Here is an 18386-nt window from a genome sequence, read left to right on the forward strand (position 1 = left end):
AGGCTGGTATGGCCATAAGCAGAAGCTGCAGCTTGAAATACCTCTTATATGGAGTTGAAGATAAGTCATAGAATATAAGTCATTGATTTGTTGGTGATAATAATTTAGAAGCGCTTATTTGTTGGAGTTAACGTGCCTTAACCATGTGAAAAACACTTTAGGACGTGAGCTGTTGCTGTTACCACGTTGAAATATGTGTGGCTAGATTAAGCGAGAGCGTTCTCTGCTGGTTGAAAAAGCTTACAGCACCTGGTATTCCCAGGCGGTCCCCCATCCAAGTACTAACCAGGCTCAAACCTGCTTAGCTTCCGAGATCAGACAAGATCGGGCACATCCAGGCTGGTATGGCCGTAAGCAGAAGCTGCAGCTTGAAATACCTCTTATATGGAGTTGAAGATAAGTCATAGCATATAAGTCATTGATTTGTTGGTTTTATTTGTTGGAGTTAAAGTGCCTTAACCATGTGCAAAACACTTTAGGACGTGAGCTGTCGCTGTTACCACGTTGAAATATGTGTGGGTAGATTAAGCGAGAGCGCTCTCTGCAGGTTGAAAAAGCTTACAGCACCTGGTATTCCCAGGCGGTCTCCCATCCAAGTACTAACCAGGCCCGACCCTGCTTAGCTTCCGAGATCAGACGAGATCGGGCGCATCCAGGCTGGTATGGCCTTAAGCAGAAGCTGCAGCTTGAAATACCTCTTATATGGAGTTGAAGATAAGTCATATAATATGAGTCATTGATTTGTTGGTGATAATAATTTAGAAGCGCTTATTTGTTGGAGTTAAAGTGGCTTAACCATGTGCAAAACACTTTAGGACGTGAGCTGTCGCTGTTACCACGTTGAAATATGTGTGGGTAGATTAAGCGAGAGCGCTCTCTGCTGGTTGGAAAAGCTTACAGCACCTGGTATTCCCAGGCGGTCCCCCATCCAAGTACTAACCAGGCCCGACCCTGCTTAGCTTCCGAGATCAGACGAGATCGGGCGCATCCAGGCTGGTATGGCCGTAAGCAGAAGCTGCAGCTTGAAATACCTCTTATATGGAGTTGAAGATAAGTCATAGAATATAAGTCATTGATTTGTTGGTTTTATTTGTTGGAGTTAAAGTGCCTTAACCATGTGCAAAACACTTTAGGACGTGAGCTGTCGCTGTTACCACGTTGAAATATGTGTGGGTAGATTAAGCGAGAGCGCTCTCTGCTGGTTGAAAATGCTTACAGCACCTGGTATTCCCAGGCGGTCTCCCATCCAAGTACTAACCAGGCCCGACCCTGCTTAGCTTCCGAGATCAGACGAGATCGGGCGCATCCAGGCTGGTATGGCCGTAAGCTGAAACTGCAGCTTGAAATACCTCTTATATGGAGTTGAAGATAATCATAGAATATAAGTCATTGATTTGTTGGTTTTATTTGTCGGAGTTAAAGTGCCTTAACCATGTGCAAAACACTTTAGGACGAGAGCTGTCGCTGTTACCACGTTGAAATTTGTGTGGGTAGATTAAGCGAGAGCGCTCTCTGCTGGTTGAAAAAGCTTACAGCACCTGGTATTCCCAGGCGGTCTCCCATCCAAGTACTAACCAGGCCCGACCCCGCTTAGCTTCCGAGATCAGACGAGATCTGGCGCATCCAGGCTGGTATGGCCGTAAGCAGAAGCTGCAGCTTGAAATACCTCTTATATGGAGTTGAAGATAAGTCATAGAATATAAGTCATTGATTTGTTGGTTTTATTTGTTGGAGTTAAAGTGCCTTAACCATGTGCAAAACACTTTAGGACGTGAGCTGTCGCTGTTACCACGTTGAAATATGTGTGGGTAGATTAAGCGAGAGCGCTCTCTGCTGGTTGAAAAAGCTTACAGCACCTGGTATTCCCAGGCGGTCTCCCATCCAAGTACTAACCAGGCCCGACCCTGCTTAGCTTCCAAGATCAGACGAGATCGGGCGCATCCAGGCTGGTATGGCCGTAAGCTGAAGCTGCAGCTTGAAATACCTCTTATATGGAGTTGAAGATAAGTCATATAATATAAGTCATTGATTTGTTGGTGATAATAATTTAGAAGCGCTTATTTGTTGGAGTTAAAGTGCCTTAACCATGTGCAAAACACTTTAGGACGTGAGCTGTCGCTGTTACCACGTTGAAATATGTGTGGGTAGATTAAGCGAGAGCGCTCTCTGCTGGTTGAAAAAGCTTACAGCACCTGGTATTCCCAGGCGGTCTCCCATCCAAGTCCTAACCAGGCCCGACCCTGCTTAGCTTCCGAGATCAGACGAGATCGGGCGCATCCAGGCTGGTATGGCCGTAAGCTGAAGCTGCAGCTTGAAATACCTCTTATATGGAGTTGAAGATAAGTCATATAATATAAGTCATTGATTTGTTGGTGATAATAATTTAGAAGCGCATATTTGTTGGAGTTAAAGTGCCTTAACCATGTGAAAAACACTTTAGGACGTGAGCTGTCGCTGTTACCACGTTGAAATATGTGTGGGTAGATTAAGCGAGAGCGCTCTCTGCTGGTTGAAAAAGCTTACAGCACCTGGTATTCCCAGGCGGTCTCCCATCCAAGTACTAACCAGGCCCGACCCTGCTTAGCTTCCGAGATCAGACGAGATCGGGCGCATCCAGGCTGGTATGGCCGTAAGCAGAAGCTGCAGCTTGAAATACCTCTTATATGGAGTTGAAGATAAGTCATATAATATAAGTCATTGATTTGTTGGTGATAATAATTTAGAAGCGCTTATTTGTTGGAGTTAAAGTGCCTTAACCATGTGCAAAACACTTTAGGACGTGAGCTGTCGCTGTTACCACGTTGAAATATGTGTGGCTAGATTAAGCGAGAGCGTTCTCTGCTGGTTGAAAAAGCTTACAGCACCTGGTATTCCCAGGCCGTCTCCCATCCAAGTACTAACCAGGCCCGACCCTACTTAGCTTCCGAGATCAGACGAGATCGGTCGCATCCAGGCTGGTATGGCCGTAAGCAGAAGCTGCAGCTTGAAATACCTCTTATATGGAGTTGAAGATAAGTCATAGCATATAAGTCATTGATTTGTTGGTTTGATTTGTTGGAGTTAAAGTGCCTTAACCATGTGCAAAACCCTTTAGGACGTGAGCTGTCGCTGTTACCACGTTGAAATATGTGTGGGTAGATTAAGCGAGAGCGCTCTCTGCAGGTTGAAAAAGCTTACAGCACCTGGTATTCCCAGTCGGTCTCCCATCCAAGTACTAACCAGGCCCGACCCTGCTTAGCTTCCGAGATCAGACGAGATCGGGCGCATCCAGGCTGGTATGGCCATAAGCAGAAGCTGCAGCTTGAAATACCTCTTATATGGAGTTGAAGATAAGTCATAGAATATAAGTCATTGATTTGTTGGTGATAATAATTTAGAAGCGCTTATTTGTTGGAGTTAACGTGCCTTAACCATGTGAAAAACACTTTAGGACGTGAGCTGTTGCTGTTACCACGTTGAAATATGTGTGGCTAGATTAAGCGAGAGCGTTCTCTGCTGGTTGAAGAAGCTTACAGCACCTGGTATTCCCAGGCGGTCCCCCATCCAAGTACTAACCAGGCTCAAACCTGCTTAGCTTCCGAGATCAGACAAAATCGGGCACATCCAGGCTGGTATGGCCGTAAGCAGAAGCTGCAGCTTGAAATACCTCTTATATGGAGTTGAAGATAAGTCATAGCATATAAGTCATTGATTTGTTGGTTTTATTTGTTGGAGTTAAAGTGCCTTAACCATGTGCAAAACACTTTAGGACGTGAGCTGTCGCTGTTACCACGTTGAAATATGTGTGGGTAGATTAAGCGAGAGCGCTCTCTGCAGGTTGAAAAAGCTTACAGCACCTGGTATTCCCAGGCGGTCTCCCATCCAAGTACTAACCAGGCCCGACCCTGCTTAGCTTCCGAGATCAGACGAGATCGGGCGCATCCAGGCTGGTATGGCCGTAAGCAGAAGCTGCAGCTTGAAATACCTCTTATATGGAGTTGAAGATAAGTCATATAATATGAGTCATTGATTTGTTGGTGATAATAATTTAGAAGCGCTTATTTGTTGGAGTTAAAGTGGCTTAACCATGTGCAAAACACTTTAGGACGTGAGCTGTCGCTGTTACCACGTTGAAATATGTGTGGGTAGATTAAGCGAGAGCGCTCTCTGCTGGTTGGAAAAGCTTACAGCACCTGGTATTCCCAGGCGGTCCCCCATCCAAGTACTAACCAGGCCCGACCCTGCTTAGCTTCCGAGATCAGACGAGATCGGGCGCATCCAGGCTGGTATGGCCGTAAGCAGAAGCTGCAGCTTGAAATACCTCTTATATGGAGTTGAAGATAAGTCATAGAATATAAGTCATTGATTTGTTGGTTTTATTTGTTGGAGTTAAAGTGCCTTAACCATGTGCAAAACACTTTAGGACGTGAGCTGTCGCTGTTACCACGTTGAAATATGTGTGGGTAGATTAAGCGAGAGCGCTCTCTGCTGGTTGAAAATGCTTACAGCACCTGGTATTCCCAGGCGGTCTCCCATCCAAGTACTAACCAGGCCCGACCCTGCTTAGCTTCCGAGATCAGACGAGATCGGGCGCATCCAGGCTGGTATGGCCGTAAGCTGAAACTGCAGCTTGAAATACCTCTTATATGGAGTTGAAGATAATCATAGAATATAAGTCATTGATTTGTTGATTTTATTTGTTGGAGTTAAAGTGCCTTAACCATGTGCAAAACACTTTTGGACGTGAGCTGTCGCTGTTACTAAGTTGAAATATGTGTGGGTAGATTAAGCGAGAGCGCTCTCTGCTGGTTGAAAATGCTTACAGCACCTGGTATTCCCAGGCGGTCTCCCATCCAAGTACTAACCAGGCCCGACCTTGCTTAGCTTCCGAGATCAGACGAGATCGGGCGCATCCAGGCTGGTATGGCCGTAAGCAGAAGCTGCTGTTTGAAATACCTCTTATATGGAGTTGAAGATAAGTCATATAATATAAGTCATTGATCTGTTGGTGATAATAATTTAGAAGCGCTTATTTGTTGGAGTTAAAGTGCCTTAACCATGTGCAAAACACTTTAGGACGTGAGCTGTCGCTGTTACCACGTTGAAATATGTGTGGGTAGATTAAGCGAGAGCGCTCTCTGCTGGTTGAAAATGCTTACAGCTCCTGGTATTCCCAGGCGGTCTCCCATCCAAGTACTAACCAGGCCCGACCCTGCTTAGCTTCCAAGATCAGACAAGATCGGGCACATCCAGGCTGGTATGGCCGTAAGCAGAAGCTGCAGCTTGAAATACCTCTTATATGGAGTTGAAGATAAGTCATAGCATATAAGTCATTGATTTGTTGGTTTTATTTGTTGGAGTTAAAGTGCCTTAACCATGTGCAAAACACTTTAGGACGTGAGCTGTCGCTGTTACCACGTTGAAATATGTGTGGGTAGATTAAGCGAGAGCGCTCTCTGCAGGTTGAAAAAGCTTACAGCACCTGGTATTCCCAGGCGGTCTCCCATCGAAGTACTAACCAGGCCCGACCCTGCTTAGCTTCCGAGATCAGACGAGATCGGGAGCATCCAGGCTGGTATGGCCGTAAGCAGAAGCTGCAGCTTGAAATACCTCTTATATGGAGTTGAAGATAAGTCATATAATATGAGTCATTGATTTGTTGGTGATAATAATTTAGAAGCGCTTATTTGTTGGAGTTAAAGTGGCTTAACCATGTGCAAAACACTTTAGGACGTGAGCTGTCGCTGTTACCACGTTGAAATATGTGTGGGTAGATTAAGCGAGAGCGCTCTCTGCTGGTTGGAAAAGCTTACAGCACCTGGTATTCCCAGGCGGTCCCCCATCCAAGTACTAACCAGGCCCGACCCTGCTTAGCTTCCGAGATCAGACGAGATCGGGCGCATCCAGGCTGGTATGGCCGTAAGCAGAAGCTGCAGCTTGAAATACCTCTTATATGGAGTTGAAGATAAGTCATAGAATATAAGTCATTGATTTGTTGGTTTTATTTGTTGGAGTTAAAGTGCCTTAACCATGTGCAAAACACTTTTGGACGTGAGCTGTCGCTGTTACTAAGTTGAAATATGTGTGGGTAGATTAAGCGAGAGCGCTCTCTGCTGGTTGAAAATGCTTACAGCACCTGGTATTCCCAGGCGGTCTCCCATCCAAGTACTAACCAGGCCCGACCCTGCTTAGCTTCCAAGATCAGACGAGATCGGGCGCATCCAGGCTGGTATGGCCGTAAGCTGAAGCTGCAGCTTGAAATACGTCTTATATGGAGTTGAAGATAAGTCATATAATATAAGTCATTGATTTGTTGGTGATAATAATTTAGAAGCGCTTATTTGTTGGAGTTAAAGTGCCTTAACCATGTGCAAAACACTTTAGGACGTGAGCTGTCGCTGTTACCACGTTGAAATATGTGTGGGTAGATTAAGTGAGAGCGCTCTCTGCTGGTTGAAAAAGCTTACAGCACCTGGTATTCCCAGGCGGTCTCCCATCCAAGTCCTAACCAGGCCTGACCCTGCTTAGCTTCCGAGATCAGACGAGATCGGGCGCATCCAGGCTGGTATGGCCGTAAGCTAAAGCTGCAGCTTGAAATACCTCTTATATGGAGTTGAAGATAAGTCATATAATATAAGTCATTGATTTGTTGGTGATAATAATTTAGAAGCGCATATTTGTTGGAGTTAAAGTGCCTTAACCATGTGCAAAACACTTTAGGACGTGAGCTGTCGCTGTTACCACGTTGAAATTTGTGTGGGTAGATTAAGCGAGAGCGCTCTCTGCTGGTTGAAAAAGCTTACAGCACCTGGTATTCCCAGGCGGTCTCCCATCCAAGTACTAACCAGGCCCGACCCTGCTTAGCTTCCGAGATCAGACGAGATCGGGCGCATCCAGGCTGGTATGGCCGTAAGCAGAAGCTGCTGTTTGAAATACCTCTTATATGGAGTTGAAGATAAGTCATATAATATAAGTCATTGATCTGTTGGTGATAATAATTTAGAAGCGCTTATTTGTTGGAGTTAAAGTGGCTTAACCATGTGCAAAACACTTTAGGACGTGAGCTGTCGCTGTTACCACGTTGAAATATGTGTGGGTAGATTAAGCGAGAGCGCTCTCTGCAGGTTGAAAAAGCTTACAGCACCTGGTATTCCCAGTCGGTCTCCCATCCAAGTACTAACCAGGCCCGACCCTGCTTAGCTTCCGAGATCAGACGAGATCGGGCGCATCCAGGCTGGTATGGCCATAAGCAGAAGCTGCAGCTTGAAATACCTCTTATATGGAGTTGAAGATAAGTCATAGAATATAAGTCATTGATTTGTTGGTGATAATAATTTAGAAGCGCTTATTTGTTGGAGTTAACGTGCCTTAACCATGTGAAAAACACTTTAGGACGTGAGCTGTTGCTGTTACCACATTGAAATATGTGTGGCTAGATTAAGCGAGAGCGTTCTCTGCTGGTTGAAAAAGCTTACAGCACCTGGTATTCCCAGGCGGTCCCCCATCCAAGTACTAACCAGGCTCAAACCTGCTTAGCTTCCGAGATCAGACAAGATCGGGCACATCCAGGCTGGTATGGCCGTAAGCAGAAGCTGCAGCTTGAAATACCTCTTATATGGAGTTGAAGATAAGTCATAGCATATAAGTCATTGATTTGTTGGTTTTATTTGTTGGAGTTAAAGTGCCTTAACCATGTGCAAAACACTTTAGGACGTGAGCTGTCGCTGTTACCACGTTGAAATATGTGTGGGTAGATTAAGCGAGAGCGCTCTCTGCAGGTTGAAAAAGCTTACAGCACCTGGTATTCCCAGGGGGTCTCCCATCCAAGTACTAACCAGGCCCAACCCTGCTTAGCTTCCGAGATCAGATGAGATCGGGCGCATCCAGGCTGGTATGGCCGTAAGCAGAAGCTGCAGCTTGAAATACCTCTTATATGGAGTTGAAGATAAGTCATATAATATGAGTCATTGATTTGTTGGTGATAATAATTTAGAAGCGCTTATTTGTTGGAGTTAAAGTGGCTTAACCATGTGCAAAACACTTTAGGACGTGAGCTGTCGCTGTTACCACGTTGAAATATGTGTGGGTAGATTAAGCGAGAGCGCTCTCTGCTGGTTGGAAAAGCTTACAGCACCTGGTATTCCCAGGCGGTCCCCCATCCAAGTACTAACCAGGCCCGACCCTGCTTAGCTTCCGAGATCAGACGAGATCGGGCGCATCCAGGCTGGTATGGCCGTAAGCAGAAGCTGCAGCTTGAAATACCTCTTATATGGAGTTGAAGATAAGTCATAGAATATAAGTCATTGATTTGTTGGTTTTATTTGTTGGAGTTAAAGTGCCTTAACCATGTGCAAAAACACTTTAGGACGTGAGCTGTCGCTGTTACCACGTTGAAATATGTGTGGGTAGATTAAGCGAGAGCGCTCTCTGCTGGTTGAAAATGCTTACAGCACCTGGTATTCCCAGGCGGTCTCCCATCAAAGTACTAACCAGGCCCGACCCTGCTTAGCTTCCGAGATCAGACGAGATCGGGCGCATCCAGGCTGGTATGGCCGTAAGCTGAAACTGCAGCTTGAAATACCTCTTATATGGAGTTGAAGATAATCATAGAATATAAGTCATTGATTTGTTGGTTTTATTTGTTGGAGTTAAAGTGCCTTAACCATGTGCAAAACACTTTAGGACGTGAGCTGTCGCTGTTACCACGTTGAAATATGTGTGGGTAGATTAAGCGAGAGCGCTCTCTGCTGGTTGAAAAAGCTTACAGCACCTGGTATTCCCAGGCGGTCTCCCATCCAAGTACTAACCAGGCCCTACCTTGCTTAGCTTCCGAGATCAGACGAGATCGAGCGCATCCAGGCTGGTATGGCCGTAAGCTGAAGTTGCAGCTTGAAATACCTCTTATATGGAGTTGAAGATAAGTCATATAATATAAGTCATTGATTTGTTGGTTTTATTTGTTGGAGTTAAAGTGCCTTAACCATGTGCAAAACACTTTAGGACGTGAGCTGTCGCTGTTAGCACGTTGAAATATGTGTGGCTAGATTAAGCGAGACCGTTCTCTGCTGGTTGAAAAAGCTTACAGCACCTGGTATTCCCAGGCGGTCTCCCATCCAAGTACTAACCAGGCCCGACCCTGCTTAGCTTCCGAGATCAGACAAGATCGGGCGCATCCAGGCTGGTATGGCCGTAAGCAGAAGCTGCAGCTTGAAATACCTCTGATATGGAGTTGAAGATAAGTCATAGAATATAAGTAATTGATTTGTTGGTTTTATTTGTTGGAGTTAAAGTGCCTTAACCATGTGCAAAACACTTTAGGACGTGAGCTGTCGCTGTTACCACGTTGAAATATGTGTGGGTAGATTAAGCGTGAGCGCTCTCTGCTGGTTGAAAAAGCTTACAGCACCTGGTATTCCCAGGCGGTCTCCCATCCAAGTACTAACAAGGCCCGACCCTGCTTAGCTTCCGAGATCAGACGAGATCGGGCGCATCCAGGCTGGTATGGCCGTAAGCAGAAGCTGCAGCTTGAAATACCTCTTATATGGAGTTGAAGATAAGTCATAGAATATAAGTCATTGATTTGTTGGTTTTATTTGTTGGAGTTAAAGTGCCTTAACCATGTGCAAAACACTTTAGGACATGAGCTGTCGCTGTTACCACGTTGAAATATGTGTGGGTAGATTAAGCGAGAGCGCTCTCTGCTGGTTGGAAAAGCTTACAGCACCTGGTATTCCCAGGCGGTCCCCCATCCAAGTACTAACCAGGCCCGACCCTGCTTAGCTTCCGAGATCAGACGAGATCGGGCGCATCCAGGCTGGTATGGCCGTAAGCAGAAGCTGCAGCTTGAAATACCTCTTATATGGAGTTGAAGATAAGTCATAGAATATAAGTCATTGATTTGTTGGTTTTATTTGTTGGAGTTAAAGTGCCTTAACCATGTGCAAAACACTTTAGGACGTGAGCTGTCGCTGTTACCACGTTGAAATATGTGTGGGTAGATTAAGCGAGAGCGCTCTCTGCTGGTTGAAAATGCTTACAGCACCTGGTATTCCCAGGCGGTCTCCCATCCAAGTACTAACCAGGCCCGACCCTGCTTAGCTTCCGAGATCAGACGAGATCGGGCGCATCCAGGCTGGTATGGCCGTAAGCTGAAACTGCAGCTTGAAATACCTCTTATATGGAGTTGAAGATAATCATAGAATATAAGTCATTGATTTGTTGGTTTTATTTGTTGGAGTTAAAGTGCCTTAACCATGTGCAAAACACTTTTGGACGTGAGCTGTCGCTGTTACTAAGTTGAAATATGTGTGGGTAGATTAAGCGAGAGCGCTCTCTGCTGGTTGAAAAAGCTTACAGCACCTGGTATTCCCAGGCGGTCTCCCATCCAAGTACTAACCAGGCCCGACCCCGCTTAGCTTCCGAGATCAGACGAGATCGGGCGCATCCAGGCTGGTATGGGTGTAAGCAGAAGCTGCAGCTTGAAATACCTCTTATATGGAGTTGAAGATAAGTCATAGAATATAAGTCATTGATTTGTTGGTTTTATTTGTTGGAGTTAAAGTGCCTTAACCATGTGCAAAACACTTTAGGACGTGAGCTGTCGCTGTTACCACGTTGAAATATGTGTGGGTAGATTAAGCGAGAGCGCTCTCTGCTGGTTGAAAAAGCTTACAGCACCTGGTATTCCCAGGCGGTCTCCCATCCAAGTACTAACCAGGCCCGACCCTGCTTAGCTTCCAAGATCAGACGAGATCGGGCGCATCCAGGCTGGTATGGCCGTAAGCTGAAGCTGCAGCTTGAAATACCTCTTATATGGAGTTGAAGATAAGTCATATAATATAAGTCATTGATTTGTTGGTGATAATAATTTAGAAGCGCTTATTTGTTGGAGTTAAAGTGCCTTAACCATGTGCAAAACACTTTAGGACGTGAGCTGTCGCTGTTACCACGTTGAAATATGTGTGGGTAGATTAAGCGAGAGCGCTCTCTGCTGGTTGAAAAAGCTTACAGCACCTGGTATTCCCAGGCGGTCTCCCATCCAAGTCCTAACCAGGCCCGACCCTGCTTAGCTTCCGAGATCAGACGAGATCGGGCGCATCCAGGCTGGTATGGCCGTAAGCTGAAGCTGCAGCTTGAAATACCTCTTATATGGAGTTGAAGATAAGTCATATAATATAAGTCATTGATTTGTTGGTGATAATAATTTAGAAGCGCATATTTGTTGGAGTTAAAGTGCCTTAACCATGTGCAAAACACTTTAGGACGTGAGCTGTCGCTGTTACCACGTTGAAATATTAGTGGGTAGATTAAGCGAGAGCGCTCTCTGCTGGTTGAAAAAGCTTACAGCACCTGGTATTCCCAGGCGGTCTCCCATCCAAGTACTAACCAGGCCCGACCCTGCTTAGCTTCCAAGATCAGACGAGATCGGGCGCATCCAGGCTGGTATGGCCGTAAGCTGAAGCTGCAGCTTGAAATACCTCTTATATGGAGTTGAAGATAAGTCATAGAATATAAGTCATTGATTTGTTGGTTTTATTTGTTGGAGTTAAAGTGCCTTAACCATGTGCAAAACACTTTAGGACGTGAGCTGTCGCTGTTACCACGTTGAAATATGTGTGGGTAGATTAAGCGAGAGCGCTCTCTGCTGGTTGAAAATGCTTACAGCACCTGGTATTCCCAGGCGGTCTCCCATCCAAGTACTAACCAGGCCCGACCCTGCTTAGCTTCCGAGATCAGACGAGTTCGGGCGCATCCAGGCTGGTATGGCCGTAAGCTGAAACTGCAGCTTGAAATACCTCTTATATGGAGTTGAAGATAATCATAGAATATAAGTCATTGATTTGTTGGTTTTATTTGTTGGAGTTAAAGTGCCTTAACCATGTGCAAAACACTTTTGGACGTGAGCTGTCGCTGTTACTAAGTTGAAATATGTGTGGGTAGATTAAGCGAGAGCGCTCTCTGCTGGTTGAAAATGCTTACAGCACCTGGTATTCCCAGGCGGTCTCCCATCCAAGTACTAACCAGGCCCGACCCTGCTTAGCTTCCAAGATCAGACGAGATCGGGCGCATCCAGGCTGGTATGGCCGTAAGCTGAAGCTGCAGCTTGAAATACGTCTTATATGGAGTTGAAGATAAGTCATATAATATAAGTCATTGATTTGTTGGTGATAATAATTTAGAAGCGCTTATTTGTTGGAGTTAAAGTGCCTTAACCATGTGCAAAACACTTTAGGACGTGAGCTGTCGCTGTTACCACGTTGAAATATGTGTGGGTAGATTAAGTGAGAGCGCTCTCTGCTGGTTGAAAAAGCTTACAGCACCTGGTATTCCCAGGCGGTCTCCCATCCAAGTCCTAACCAGGCCTGACCCTGCTTAGCTTCCGAGATCAGACGAGATCGGGCGCATCCAGGCTGGTATGGCCGTAAGCTAAAGCTGCAGCTTGAAATACCTCTTATATGGAGTTGAAGATAAGTCATATAATATAAGTCATTGATTTGTTGGTGATAATAATTTAGAAGCGCATATTTGTTGGAGTTAAAGTGCCTTAACCATGTGCAAAACACTTTAGGACGTGAGCTGTCGCTGTTACCACGTTGAAATTTGTGTGGGTAGATTAAGCGAGAGCGCTCTCTGCTGGTTGAAAAAGCTTACAGCACCTGGTATTCCCAGGCGGTCTCCCATCCAAGTACTAACCAGGCCCGACCCTGCTTAGCTTCCGAGATCAGACGAGATCGGGCGCATCCAGGCTGGTATGGCCGTAAGCAGAAGCTGCTGTTTGAAATACCTCTTATATGGAGTTGAAGATAAGTCATATAATATAAGTCATTGATCTGTTGGTGATAATAATTTAGAAGCGCTTATTTGTTGGAGTTAAAGTGGCTTAACCATGTGCAAAACACTTTAGGACGTGAGCTGTCGCTGTTACCACGTTGAAATATGTGTGGGTAGATTAAGCGAGAGCGCTCTCTGCAGGTTGAAAAAGCTTACAGCACCTGGTATTCCCAGTCGGTCTCCCATCCAAGTACTAACCAGGCCCGACCCTGCTTAGCTTCCGAGATCAGACGAGATCGGGCGCATCCAGGCTGGTATGGCCATAAGCAGAAGCTGCAGCTTGAAATACCTCTTATATGGAGTTGAAGATAAGTCATAGAATATAAGTCATTGATTTGTTGGTGATAATAATTTAGAAGCGCTTATTTGTTGGAGTTAACGTGCCTTAACCATGTGAAAAACACTTTAGGACGTGAGCTGTTGCTGTTACCACATTGAAATATGTGTGGCTAGATTAAGCGAGAGCGTTCTCTGCTGGTTGAAAAAGCTTACAGCACCTGGTATTCCCAGGCGGTCCCCCATCCAAGTACTAACCAGGCTCAAACCTGCTTAGCTTCCGAGATCAGACAAGATCGGGCACATCCAGGCTGGTATGGCCGTAAGCAGAAGCTGCAGCTTGAAATACCTCTTATATGGAGTTGAAGATAAGTCATAGCATATAAGTCATTGATTTGTTGGTTTTATTTGTTGGAGTTAAAGTGCCTTAACCATGTGCAAAACACTTTAGGACGTGAGCTGTCGCTGTTACCACGTTGAAATATGTGTGGGTAGATTAAGCGAGAGCGCTCTCTGCAGGTTGAAAAAGCTTACAGCACCTGGTATTCCCAGGGGGTCTCCCATCCAAGTACTAACCAGGCCCAACCCTGCTTAGCTTCCGAGATCAGATGAGATCGGGCGCATCCAGGCTGGTATGGCCGTAAGCAGAAGCTGCAGCTTGAAATACCTCTTATATGGAGTTGAAGATAAGTCATATAATATGAGTCATTGATTTGTTGGTGATAATAATTTAGAAGCGCTTATTTGTTGGAGTTAAAGTGGCTTAACCATGTGCAAAACACTTTAGGACGTGAGCTGTCGCTGTTACCACGTTGAAATATGTGTGGGTAGATTAAGCGAGAGCGCTCTCTGCTGGTTGGAAAAGCTTACAGCACCTGGTATTCCCAGGCGGTCCCCCATCCAAGTACTAACCAGGCCCGACCCTGCTTAGCTTCCGAGATCAGACGAGATCGGGCGCATCCAGGCTGGTATGGCCGTAAGCAGAAGCTGCAGCTTGAAATACCTCTTATATGGAGTTGAAGATAAGTCATAGAATATAAGTCATTGATTTGTTGGTTTTATTTGTTGGAGTTAAAGTGCCTTAACCATGTGCAAAAACACTTTAGGACGTGAGCTGTCGCTGTTACCACGTTGAAATATGTGTGGGTAGATTAAGCGAGAGCGCTCTCTGCTGGTTGAAAATGCTTACAGCACCTGGTATTCCCAGGCGGTCTCCCATCAAAGTACTAACCAGGCCCGACCCTGCTTAGCTTCCGAGATCAGACGAGATCGGGCGCATCCAGGCTGGTATGGCCGTAAGCTGAAACTGCAGCTTGAAATACCTCTTATATGGAGTTGAAGATAATCATAGAATATAAGTCATTGATTTGTTGGTTTTATTTGTTGGAGTTAAAGTGCCTTAACCATGTGCAAAACACTTTAGGACGTGAGCTGTCGCTGTTACCACGTTGAAATATGTGTGGGTAGATTAAGCGAGAGCGCTCTCTGCTGGTTGAAAAAGCTTACAGCACCTGGTATTCCCAGGCGGTCTCCCATCCAAGTACTAACCAGGCCCTACCTTGCTTAGCTTCCGAGATCAGACGAGATCGAGCGCATCCAGGCTGGTATGGCCGTAAGCTGAAGTTGCAGCTTGAAATACCTCTTATATGGAGTTGAAGATAAGTCATATAATATAAGTCATTGATTTGTTGGTTTTATTTGTTGGAGTTAAAGTGCCTTAACCATGTGCAAAACACTTTAGGACGTGAGCTGTCGCTGTTAGCACGTTGAAATATGTGTGGCTAGATTAAGCGAGACCGTTCTCTGCTGGTTGAAAAAGCTTACAGCACCTGGTATTCCCAGGCGGTCTCCCATCCAAGTACTAACCAGGCCCGACCCTGCTTAGCTTCCGAGATCAGACAAGATCGGGCGCATCCAGGCTGGTATGGCCGTAAGCAGAAGCTGCAGCTTGAAATACCTCTGATATGGAGTTGAAGATAAGTCATAGAATATAAGTAATTGATTTGTTGGTTTTATTTGTTGGAGTTAAAGTGCCTTAACCATGTGCAAAACACTTTAGGACGTGAGCTGTCGCTGTTACCACGTTGAAATATGTGTGGGTAGATTAAGCGTGAGCGCTCTCTGCTGGTTGAAAAAGCTTACAGCACCTGGTATTCCCAGGCGGTCTCCCATCCAAGTACTAACAAGGCCCGACCCTGCTTAGCTTCCGAGATCAGACGAGATCGGGCGCATCCAGGCTGGTATGGCCGTAAGCAGAAGCTGCAGCTTGAAATACCTCTTATATGGAGTTGAAGATAAGTCATAGAATATAAGTCATTGATTTGTTGGTTTTATTTGTTGGAGTTAAAGTGCCTTAACCATGTGCAAAACACTTTAGGACATGAGCTGTCGCTGTTACCACGTTGAAATATGTGTGGGTAGATTAAGCGAGAGCGCTCTCTGCTGGTTGGAAAAGCTTACAGCACCTGGTATTCCCAGGCGGTCCCCCATCCAAGTACTAACCAGGCCCGACCCTGCTTAGCTTCCGAGATCAGACGAGATCGGGCGCATCCAGGCTGGTATGGCCGTAAGCAGAAGCTGCAGCTTGAAATACCTCTTATATGGAGTTGAAGATAAGTCATAGAATATAAGTCATTGATTTGTTGGTTTTATTTGTTGGAGTTAAAGTGCCTTAACCATGTGCAAAACACTTTAGGACGTGAGCTGTCGCTGTTACCACGTTGAAATATGTGTGGGTAGATTAAGCGAGAGCGCTCTCTGCTGGTTGAAAATGCTTACAGCACCTGGTATTCCCAGGCGGTCTCCCATCCAAGTACTAACCAGGCCCGACCCTGCTTAGCTTCCGAGATCAGACGAGATCGGGCGCATCCAGGCTGGTATGGCCGTAAGCTGAAACTGCAGCTTGAAATACCTCTTATATGGAGTTGAAGATAATCATAGAATATAAGTCATTGATTTGTTGGTTTTATTTGTTGGAGTTAAAGTGCCTTAACCATGTGCAAAACACTTTTGGACGTGAGCTGTCGCTGTTACTAAGTTGAAATATGTGTGGGTAGATTAAGCGAGAGCGCTCTCTGCTGGTTGAAAAAGCTTACAGCACCTGGTATTCCCAGGCGGTCTCCCATCCAAGTACTAACCAGGCCCGACCCCGCTTAGCTTCCGAGATCAGACGAGATCGGGCGCATCCAGGCTGGTATGGGTGTAAGCAGAAGCTGCAGCTTGAAATACCTCTTATATGGAGTTGAAGATAAGTCATAGAATATAAGTCATTGATTTGTTGGTTTTATTTGTTGGAGTTAAAGTGCCTTAACCATGTGCAAAACACTTTAGGACGTGAGCTGTCGCTGTTACCACGTTGAAATATGTGTGGGTAGATTAAGCGAGAGCGCTCTCTGCTGGTTGAAAAAGCTTACAGCACCTGGTATTCCCAGGCGGTCTCCCATCCAAGTACTAACCAGGCCCGACCCTGCTTAGCTTCCAAGATCAGACGAGATCGGGCGCATCCAGGCTGGTATGGCCGTAAGCTGAAGCTGCAGCTTGAAATACCTCTTATATGGAGTTGAAGATAAGTCATATAATATAAGTCATTGATTTGTTGGTGATAATAATTTAGAAGCGCTTATTTGTTGGAGTTAAAGTGCCTTAACCATGTGCAAAACACTTTAGGACGTGAGCTGTCGCTGTTACCACGTTGAAATATGTGTGGGTAGATTAAGCGAGAGCGCTCTCTGCTGGTTGAAAAAGCTTACAGCACCTGGTATTCCCAGGCGGTCTCCCATCCAAGTCCTAACCAGGCCCGACCCTGCTTAGCTTCCGAGATCAGACGAGATCGGGCGCATCCAGGCTGGTATGGCCGTAAGCTGAAGCTGCAGCTTGAAATACCTCTTATATGGAGTTGAAGATAAGTCATATAATATAAGTCATTGATTTGTTGGTGATAATAATTTAGAAGCGCATATTTGTTGGAGTTAAAGTGCCTTAACCATGTGCAAAACACTTTAGGACGTGAGCTGTCGCTGTTACCACGTTGAAATATTAGTGGGTAGATTAAGCGAGAGCGCTCTCTGCTGGTTGAAAAAGCTTACAGCACCTGGTATTCCCAGGCGGTCTCCCATCCAAGTACTAACCAGGCCCGACCCTGCTTAGCTTCCAAGATCAGACGAGATCGGGCGCATCCAGGCTGGTATGGCCGTAAGCTGAAGCTGCAGCTTGAAATACCTCTTATATGGAGTTGAAGATAAGTCATATAATATAAGTCATTGATTTGTTGGTGATAATAATTTAGAAGCGCTTATTTGTTGGAGTTAAAGTGCCTTAACCATGTGCAAAACACTTTAGGACGTGAGCTGTCGCTGTTACCACGTTGAAATATGTGTGGGTAGATTAAGCGAGAGCGCTCTCTGCTGGTTGAAAAAGCTTACAGCACCTGGTATTCCCAGGCGGTCTCCCATCCAAGTCCTAACCAGGCCCGACCCTGCTTAGCTTCCGAGATCAGACGAGATCGGGCGCATCCAGGCTGGTATGGCCGTAAGCTGAAGCTGCAGCTTGAAATACCTCTTATATGGAGTTGAAGATAAGTCATATAATATAAGTCATTGATTTGTTGGTGATAATAATTTAGAAGCGCATATTTGTTGGAGTTAAAGTGCCTTAACCATGTGAAAAACACTTTAGGACGTGAGCTGTCGCTGTTACCACGTTGAAATATGTGTGGGTAGATTAAGCGAGAGCGCTCTCTGCTGGTTGAAAAAGTTTACAGCACCTGGTATTCCCAGGCGGTCTCCCATCCAAGTACTAACCAGGCCCGACCCTGCTTAGCTTCCGAGATCAGACGAGATCGGGCGCATCCAGGCTGGTATGGCCGTAAGCAGAAGCTGCAGCTTGAAATACCTCTTATATGGAGTTGAAGATAAGTCATAGCATATAAGTCATTGATTTGTTGGTTTTATTTGTTGGAGTTAAAGTGCCTTAACCATGTGCAAAACCCTTTAGGACGTGAGCTGTCGCTGTTACCACGTTGAAATATGTGTGGGTAGATTAAGCGAGAGCGCTCTCTGCAGGTTGAAAAAGCTTACAGCACCTGGTATTCCCAGTCGGTCTCCCATCCAAGTACTAACCAGGCCCGACCCTGCTTAGCTTCCGAGATCAGACGAGATCGGGCGCATCCAGGCTGGTATGGCCATAAGCAGAAGCTGCAGCTTGAAATACCTCTTATATGGAGTTGAAGATAAGTCATAGAATATAAGTCATTGATTTGTTGGTGATAATAATTTAGAAGCGCTTATTTGTTGGAGTTAACG

The 18386-nt window shown here is 45.6% G+C and overlaps 57 non-coding genes across 57 annotated transcripts in view; all 57 read right to left on the reverse strand.

Annotated features, from left to right (window-relative positions):
• LOC133427193 (5S ribosomal RNA) overlaps nt 1–20 on the reverse strand; it is a 119-nt gene extending 99 nt beyond the window's left edge. Inside the window, exon 1 of the ribosomal RNA XR_009772446.1 lies at nt 1–20. This exon is cut by the window's left edge and continues 99 nt beyond it. This is a non-coding gene — a ribosomal RNA (5S ribosomal RNA).
• Nucleotides 21–237: 217 nt separating this feature from the next.
• Nucleotides 238–356, reverse strand: LOC133427325 (5S ribosomal RNA). Its single transcript, XR_009772576.1, has one exon. It is a non-coding gene; the product is annotated as a 5S ribosomal RNA (ribosomal RNA).
• A 199-nt stretch (nt 357–555) lies between these two features.
• On the reverse strand, nt 556–674 carry LOC133427253 (5S ribosomal RNA). Its single transcript, XR_009772504.1, has one exon. It is a non-coding gene; the product is annotated as a 5S ribosomal RNA (ribosomal RNA).
• Nucleotides 675–891: 217 nt separating this feature from the next.
• On the reverse strand, nt 892–1010 carry LOC133427067 (5S ribosomal RNA). Its single transcript, XR_009772325.1, has one exon. It is a non-coding gene; the product is annotated as a 5S ribosomal RNA (ribosomal RNA).
• A 199-nt stretch (nt 1011–1209) lies between these two features.
• LOC133427086 (5S ribosomal RNA) lies at nt 1210–1328 on the reverse strand. The gene has a single exon (XR_009772343.1). It is a non-coding gene; the product is annotated as a 5S ribosomal RNA (ribosomal RNA).
• A 198-nt stretch (nt 1329–1526) lies between these two features.
• Nucleotides 1527–1645, reverse strand: LOC133427271 (5S ribosomal RNA). Its single transcript, XR_009772522.1, has one exon. It is a non-coding gene; the product is annotated as a 5S ribosomal RNA (ribosomal RNA).
• Nucleotides 1646–1844: 199 nt separating this feature from the next.
• Nucleotides 1845–1963, reverse strand: LOC133427161 (5S ribosomal RNA). Its single transcript, XR_009772415.1, has one exon. It is a non-coding gene; the product is annotated as a 5S ribosomal RNA (ribosomal RNA).
• A 217-nt stretch (nt 1964–2180) lies between these two features.
• On the reverse strand, nt 2181–2299 carry LOC133427311 (5S ribosomal RNA). The gene has a single exon (XR_009772562.1). It is a non-coding gene; the product is annotated as a 5S ribosomal RNA (ribosomal RNA).
• Nucleotides 2300–2516: 217 nt separating this feature from the next.
• On the reverse strand, nt 2517–2635 carry LOC133427380 (5S ribosomal RNA). The gene has a single exon (XR_009772627.1). It is a non-coding gene; the product is annotated as a 5S ribosomal RNA (ribosomal RNA).
• Nucleotides 2636–2852: 217 nt separating this feature from the next.
• Nucleotides 2853–2971, reverse strand: LOC133427384 (5S ribosomal RNA). The gene has a single exon (XR_009772631.1). It is a non-coding gene; the product is annotated as a 5S ribosomal RNA (ribosomal RNA).
• A 199-nt stretch (nt 2972–3170) lies between these two features.
• On the reverse strand, nt 3171–3289 carry LOC133427194 (5S ribosomal RNA). The gene has a single exon (XR_009772447.1). It is a non-coding gene; the product is annotated as a 5S ribosomal RNA (ribosomal RNA).
• A 217-nt stretch (nt 3290–3506) lies between these two features.
• Nucleotides 3507–3625, reverse strand: LOC133427365 (5S ribosomal RNA). The gene has a single exon (XR_009772613.1). It is a non-coding gene; the product is annotated as a 5S ribosomal RNA (ribosomal RNA).
• A 199-nt stretch (nt 3626–3824) lies between these two features.
• Nucleotides 3825–3943, reverse strand: LOC133427392 (5S ribosomal RNA). The gene has a single exon (XR_009772638.1). It is a non-coding gene; the product is annotated as a 5S ribosomal RNA (ribosomal RNA).
• A 217-nt stretch (nt 3944–4160) lies between these two features.
• On the reverse strand, nt 4161–4279 carry LOC133427068 (5S ribosomal RNA). Its single transcript, XR_009772326.1, has one exon. It is a non-coding gene; the product is annotated as a 5S ribosomal RNA (ribosomal RNA).
• Nucleotides 4280–4478: 199 nt separating this feature from the next.
• On the reverse strand, nt 4479–4597 carry LOC133427087 (5S ribosomal RNA). Its single transcript, XR_009772344.1, has one exon. It is a non-coding gene; the product is annotated as a 5S ribosomal RNA (ribosomal RNA).
• A 198-nt stretch (nt 4598–4795) lies between these two features.
• On the reverse strand, nt 4796–4914 carry LOC133427220 (5S ribosomal RNA). Its single transcript, XR_009772473.1, has one exon. It is a non-coding gene; the product is annotated as a 5S ribosomal RNA (ribosomal RNA).
• Nucleotides 4915–5131: 217 nt separating this feature from the next.
• LOC133427404 (5S ribosomal RNA) lies at nt 5132–5250 on the reverse strand. Its single transcript, XR_009772649.1, has one exon. It is a non-coding gene; the product is annotated as a 5S ribosomal RNA (ribosomal RNA).
• A 199-nt stretch (nt 5251–5449) lies between these two features.
• On the reverse strand, nt 5450–5568 carry LOC133427101 (5S ribosomal RNA). Its single transcript, XR_009772357.1, has one exon. It is a non-coding gene; the product is annotated as a 5S ribosomal RNA (ribosomal RNA).
• Nucleotides 5569–5785: 217 nt separating this feature from the next.
• On the reverse strand, nt 5786–5904 carry LOC133427069 (5S ribosomal RNA). The gene has a single exon (XR_009772327.1). It is a non-coding gene; the product is annotated as a 5S ribosomal RNA (ribosomal RNA).
• Nucleotides 5905–6103: 199 nt separating this feature from the next.
• LOC133427209 (5S ribosomal RNA) lies at nt 6104–6222 on the reverse strand. Its single transcript, XR_009772462.1, has one exon. It is a non-coding gene; the product is annotated as a 5S ribosomal RNA (ribosomal RNA).
• A 217-nt stretch (nt 6223–6439) lies between these two features.
• Nucleotides 6440–6558, reverse strand: LOC133427374 (5S ribosomal RNA). The gene has a single exon (XR_009772621.1). It is a non-coding gene; the product is annotated as a 5S ribosomal RNA (ribosomal RNA).
• A 217-nt stretch (nt 6559–6775) lies between these two features.
• LOC133427405 (5S ribosomal RNA) lies at nt 6776–6894 on the reverse strand. The gene has a single exon (XR_009772650.1). It is a non-coding gene; the product is annotated as a 5S ribosomal RNA (ribosomal RNA).
• A 217-nt stretch (nt 6895–7111) lies between these two features.
• On the reverse strand, nt 7112–7230 carry LOC133427195 (5S ribosomal RNA). The gene has a single exon (XR_009772448.1). It is a non-coding gene; the product is annotated as a 5S ribosomal RNA (ribosomal RNA).
• A 217-nt stretch (nt 7231–7447) lies between these two features.
• LOC133427326 (5S ribosomal RNA) lies at nt 7448–7566 on the reverse strand. Its single transcript, XR_009772577.1, has one exon. It is a non-coding gene; the product is annotated as a 5S ribosomal RNA (ribosomal RNA).
• Nucleotides 7567–7765: 199 nt separating this feature from the next.
• On the reverse strand, nt 7766–7884 carry LOC133427168 (5S ribosomal RNA). Its single transcript, XR_009772422.1, has one exon. It is a non-coding gene; the product is annotated as a 5S ribosomal RNA (ribosomal RNA).
• Nucleotides 7885–8101: 217 nt separating this feature from the next.
• On the reverse strand, nt 8102–8220 carry LOC133427071 (5S ribosomal RNA). The gene has a single exon (XR_009772329.1). It is a non-coding gene; the product is annotated as a 5S ribosomal RNA (ribosomal RNA).
• Nucleotides 8221–8420: 200 nt separating this feature from the next.
• Nucleotides 8421–8539, reverse strand: LOC133427113 (5S ribosomal RNA). The gene has a single exon (XR_009772369.1). It is a non-coding gene; the product is annotated as a 5S ribosomal RNA (ribosomal RNA).
• Nucleotides 8540–8737: 198 nt separating this feature from the next.
• Nucleotides 8738–8856, reverse strand: LOC133427228 (5S ribosomal RNA). The gene has a single exon (XR_009772480.1). It is a non-coding gene; the product is annotated as a 5S ribosomal RNA (ribosomal RNA).
• A 199-nt stretch (nt 8857–9055) lies between these two features.
• On the reverse strand, nt 9056–9174 carry LOC133427204 (5S ribosomal RNA). Its single transcript, XR_009772457.1, has one exon. It is a non-coding gene; the product is annotated as a 5S ribosomal RNA (ribosomal RNA).
• Nucleotides 9175–9373: 199 nt separating this feature from the next.
• Nucleotides 9374–9492, reverse strand: LOC133427258 (5S ribosomal RNA). Its single transcript, XR_009772509.1, has one exon. It is a non-coding gene; the product is annotated as a 5S ribosomal RNA (ribosomal RNA).
• Nucleotides 9493–9691: 199 nt separating this feature from the next.
• Nucleotides 9692–9810, reverse strand: LOC133427072 (5S ribosomal RNA). The gene has a single exon (XR_009772330.1). It is a non-coding gene; the product is annotated as a 5S ribosomal RNA (ribosomal RNA).
• A 199-nt stretch (nt 9811–10009) lies between these two features.
• LOC133427088 (5S ribosomal RNA) lies at nt 10010–10128 on the reverse strand. Its single transcript, XR_009772345.1, has one exon. It is a non-coding gene; the product is annotated as a 5S ribosomal RNA (ribosomal RNA).
• Nucleotides 10129–10326: 198 nt separating this feature from the next.
• On the reverse strand, nt 10327–10445 carry LOC133427296 (5S ribosomal RNA). Its single transcript, XR_009772547.1, has one exon. It is a non-coding gene; the product is annotated as a 5S ribosomal RNA (ribosomal RNA).
• A 199-nt stretch (nt 10446–10644) lies between these two features.
• Nucleotides 10645–10763, reverse strand: LOC133427163 (5S ribosomal RNA). Its single transcript, XR_009772417.1, has one exon. It is a non-coding gene; the product is annotated as a 5S ribosomal RNA (ribosomal RNA).
• Nucleotides 10764–10980: 217 nt separating this feature from the next.
• LOC133427312 (5S ribosomal RNA) lies at nt 10981–11099 on the reverse strand. Its single transcript, XR_009772563.1, has one exon. It is a non-coding gene; the product is annotated as a 5S ribosomal RNA (ribosomal RNA).
• A 217-nt stretch (nt 11100–11316) lies between these two features.
• Nucleotides 11317–11435, reverse strand: LOC133427164 (5S ribosomal RNA). The gene has a single exon (XR_009772418.1). It is a non-coding gene; the product is annotated as a 5S ribosomal RNA (ribosomal RNA).
• Nucleotides 11436–11634: 199 nt separating this feature from the next.
• LOC133427182 (5S ribosomal RNA) lies at nt 11635–11753 on the reverse strand. The gene has a single exon (XR_009772435.1). It is a non-coding gene; the product is annotated as a 5S ribosomal RNA (ribosomal RNA).
• A 198-nt stretch (nt 11754–11951) lies between these two features.
• LOC133427210 (5S ribosomal RNA) lies at nt 11952–12070 on the reverse strand. Its single transcript, XR_009772463.1, has one exon. It is a non-coding gene; the product is annotated as a 5S ribosomal RNA (ribosomal RNA).
• Nucleotides 12071–12287: 217 nt separating this feature from the next.
• LOC133427375 (5S ribosomal RNA) lies at nt 12288–12406 on the reverse strand. Its single transcript, XR_009772622.1, has one exon. It is a non-coding gene; the product is annotated as a 5S ribosomal RNA (ribosomal RNA).
• A 217-nt stretch (nt 12407–12623) lies between these two features.
• On the reverse strand, nt 12624–12742 carry LOC133427416 (5S ribosomal RNA). The gene has a single exon (XR_009772656.1). It is a non-coding gene; the product is annotated as a 5S ribosomal RNA (ribosomal RNA).
• Nucleotides 12743–12959: 217 nt separating this feature from the next.
• Nucleotides 12960–13078, reverse strand: LOC133427196 (5S ribosomal RNA). Its single transcript, XR_009772449.1, has one exon. It is a non-coding gene; the product is annotated as a 5S ribosomal RNA (ribosomal RNA).
• Nucleotides 13079–13295: 217 nt separating this feature from the next.
• On the reverse strand, nt 13296–13414 carry LOC133427327 (5S ribosomal RNA). The gene has a single exon (XR_009772578.1). It is a non-coding gene; the product is annotated as a 5S ribosomal RNA (ribosomal RNA).
• Nucleotides 13415–13613: 199 nt separating this feature from the next.
• Nucleotides 13614–13732, reverse strand: LOC133427282 (5S ribosomal RNA). Its single transcript, XR_009772533.1, has one exon. It is a non-coding gene; the product is annotated as a 5S ribosomal RNA (ribosomal RNA).
• A 217-nt stretch (nt 13733–13949) lies between these two features.
• On the reverse strand, nt 13950–14068 carry LOC133427073 (5S ribosomal RNA). Its single transcript, XR_009772331.1, has one exon. It is a non-coding gene; the product is annotated as a 5S ribosomal RNA (ribosomal RNA).
• Nucleotides 14069–14268: 200 nt separating this feature from the next.
• Nucleotides 14269–14387, reverse strand: LOC133427114 (5S ribosomal RNA). Its single transcript, XR_009772370.1, has one exon. It is a non-coding gene; the product is annotated as a 5S ribosomal RNA (ribosomal RNA).
• Nucleotides 14388–14585: 198 nt separating this feature from the next.
• Nucleotides 14586–14704, reverse strand: LOC133427229 (5S ribosomal RNA). Its single transcript, XR_009772481.1, has one exon. It is a non-coding gene; the product is annotated as a 5S ribosomal RNA (ribosomal RNA).
• Nucleotides 14705–14903: 199 nt separating this feature from the next.
• Nucleotides 14904–15022, reverse strand: LOC133427205 (5S ribosomal RNA). Its single transcript, XR_009772458.1, has one exon. It is a non-coding gene; the product is annotated as a 5S ribosomal RNA (ribosomal RNA).
• Nucleotides 15023–15221: 199 nt separating this feature from the next.
• LOC133427259 (5S ribosomal RNA) lies at nt 15222–15340 on the reverse strand. Its single transcript, XR_009772510.1, has one exon. It is a non-coding gene; the product is annotated as a 5S ribosomal RNA (ribosomal RNA).
• Nucleotides 15341–15539: 199 nt separating this feature from the next.
• Nucleotides 15540–15658, reverse strand: LOC133427075 (5S ribosomal RNA). Its single transcript, XR_009772332.1, has one exon. It is a non-coding gene; the product is annotated as a 5S ribosomal RNA (ribosomal RNA).
• A 199-nt stretch (nt 15659–15857) lies between these two features.
• On the reverse strand, nt 15858–15976 carry LOC133427089 (5S ribosomal RNA). Its single transcript, XR_009772346.1, has one exon. It is a non-coding gene; the product is annotated as a 5S ribosomal RNA (ribosomal RNA).
• Nucleotides 15977–16174: 198 nt separating this feature from the next.
• Nucleotides 16175–16293, reverse strand: LOC133427297 (5S ribosomal RNA). The gene has a single exon (XR_009772548.1). It is a non-coding gene; the product is annotated as a 5S ribosomal RNA (ribosomal RNA).
• A 199-nt stretch (nt 16294–16492) lies between these two features.
• LOC133427165 (5S ribosomal RNA) lies at nt 16493–16611 on the reverse strand. Its single transcript, XR_009772419.1, has one exon. It is a non-coding gene; the product is annotated as a 5S ribosomal RNA (ribosomal RNA).
• Nucleotides 16612–16828: 217 nt separating this feature from the next.
• LOC133427313 (5S ribosomal RNA) lies at nt 16829–16947 on the reverse strand. Its single transcript, XR_009772564.1, has one exon. It is a non-coding gene; the product is annotated as a 5S ribosomal RNA (ribosomal RNA).
• A 217-nt stretch (nt 16948–17164) lies between these two features.
• LOC133427166 (5S ribosomal RNA) lies at nt 17165–17283 on the reverse strand. The gene has a single exon (XR_009772420.1). It is a non-coding gene; the product is annotated as a 5S ribosomal RNA (ribosomal RNA).
• A 217-nt stretch (nt 17284–17500) lies between these two features.
• On the reverse strand, nt 17501–17619 carry LOC133427314 (5S ribosomal RNA). The gene has a single exon (XR_009772565.1). It is a non-coding gene; the product is annotated as a 5S ribosomal RNA (ribosomal RNA).
• Nucleotides 17620–17836: 217 nt separating this feature from the next.
• On the reverse strand, nt 17837–17955 carry LOC133427152 (5S ribosomal RNA). Its single transcript, XR_009772406.1, has one exon. It is a non-coding gene; the product is annotated as a 5S ribosomal RNA (ribosomal RNA).
• A 199-nt stretch (nt 17956–18154) lies between these two features.
• LOC133427198 (5S ribosomal RNA) lies at nt 18155–18273 on the reverse strand. The gene has a single exon (XR_009772451.1). It is a non-coding gene; the product is annotated as a 5S ribosomal RNA (ribosomal RNA).
• Between the last annotated feature and the right edge of the window lie 113 nt (nt 18274–18386).

The sequence above is a fragment of the Cololabis saira genome, unplaced genomic scaffold, assembly GCF_033807715.1.
Source record: "Cololabis saira isolate AMF1-May2022 unplaced genomic scaffold, fColSai1.1 scf027, whole genome shotgun sequence".
NCBI lineage: Eukaryota > Metazoa > Chordata > Actinopteri > Beloniformes > Belonidae > Cololabis > Cololabis saira.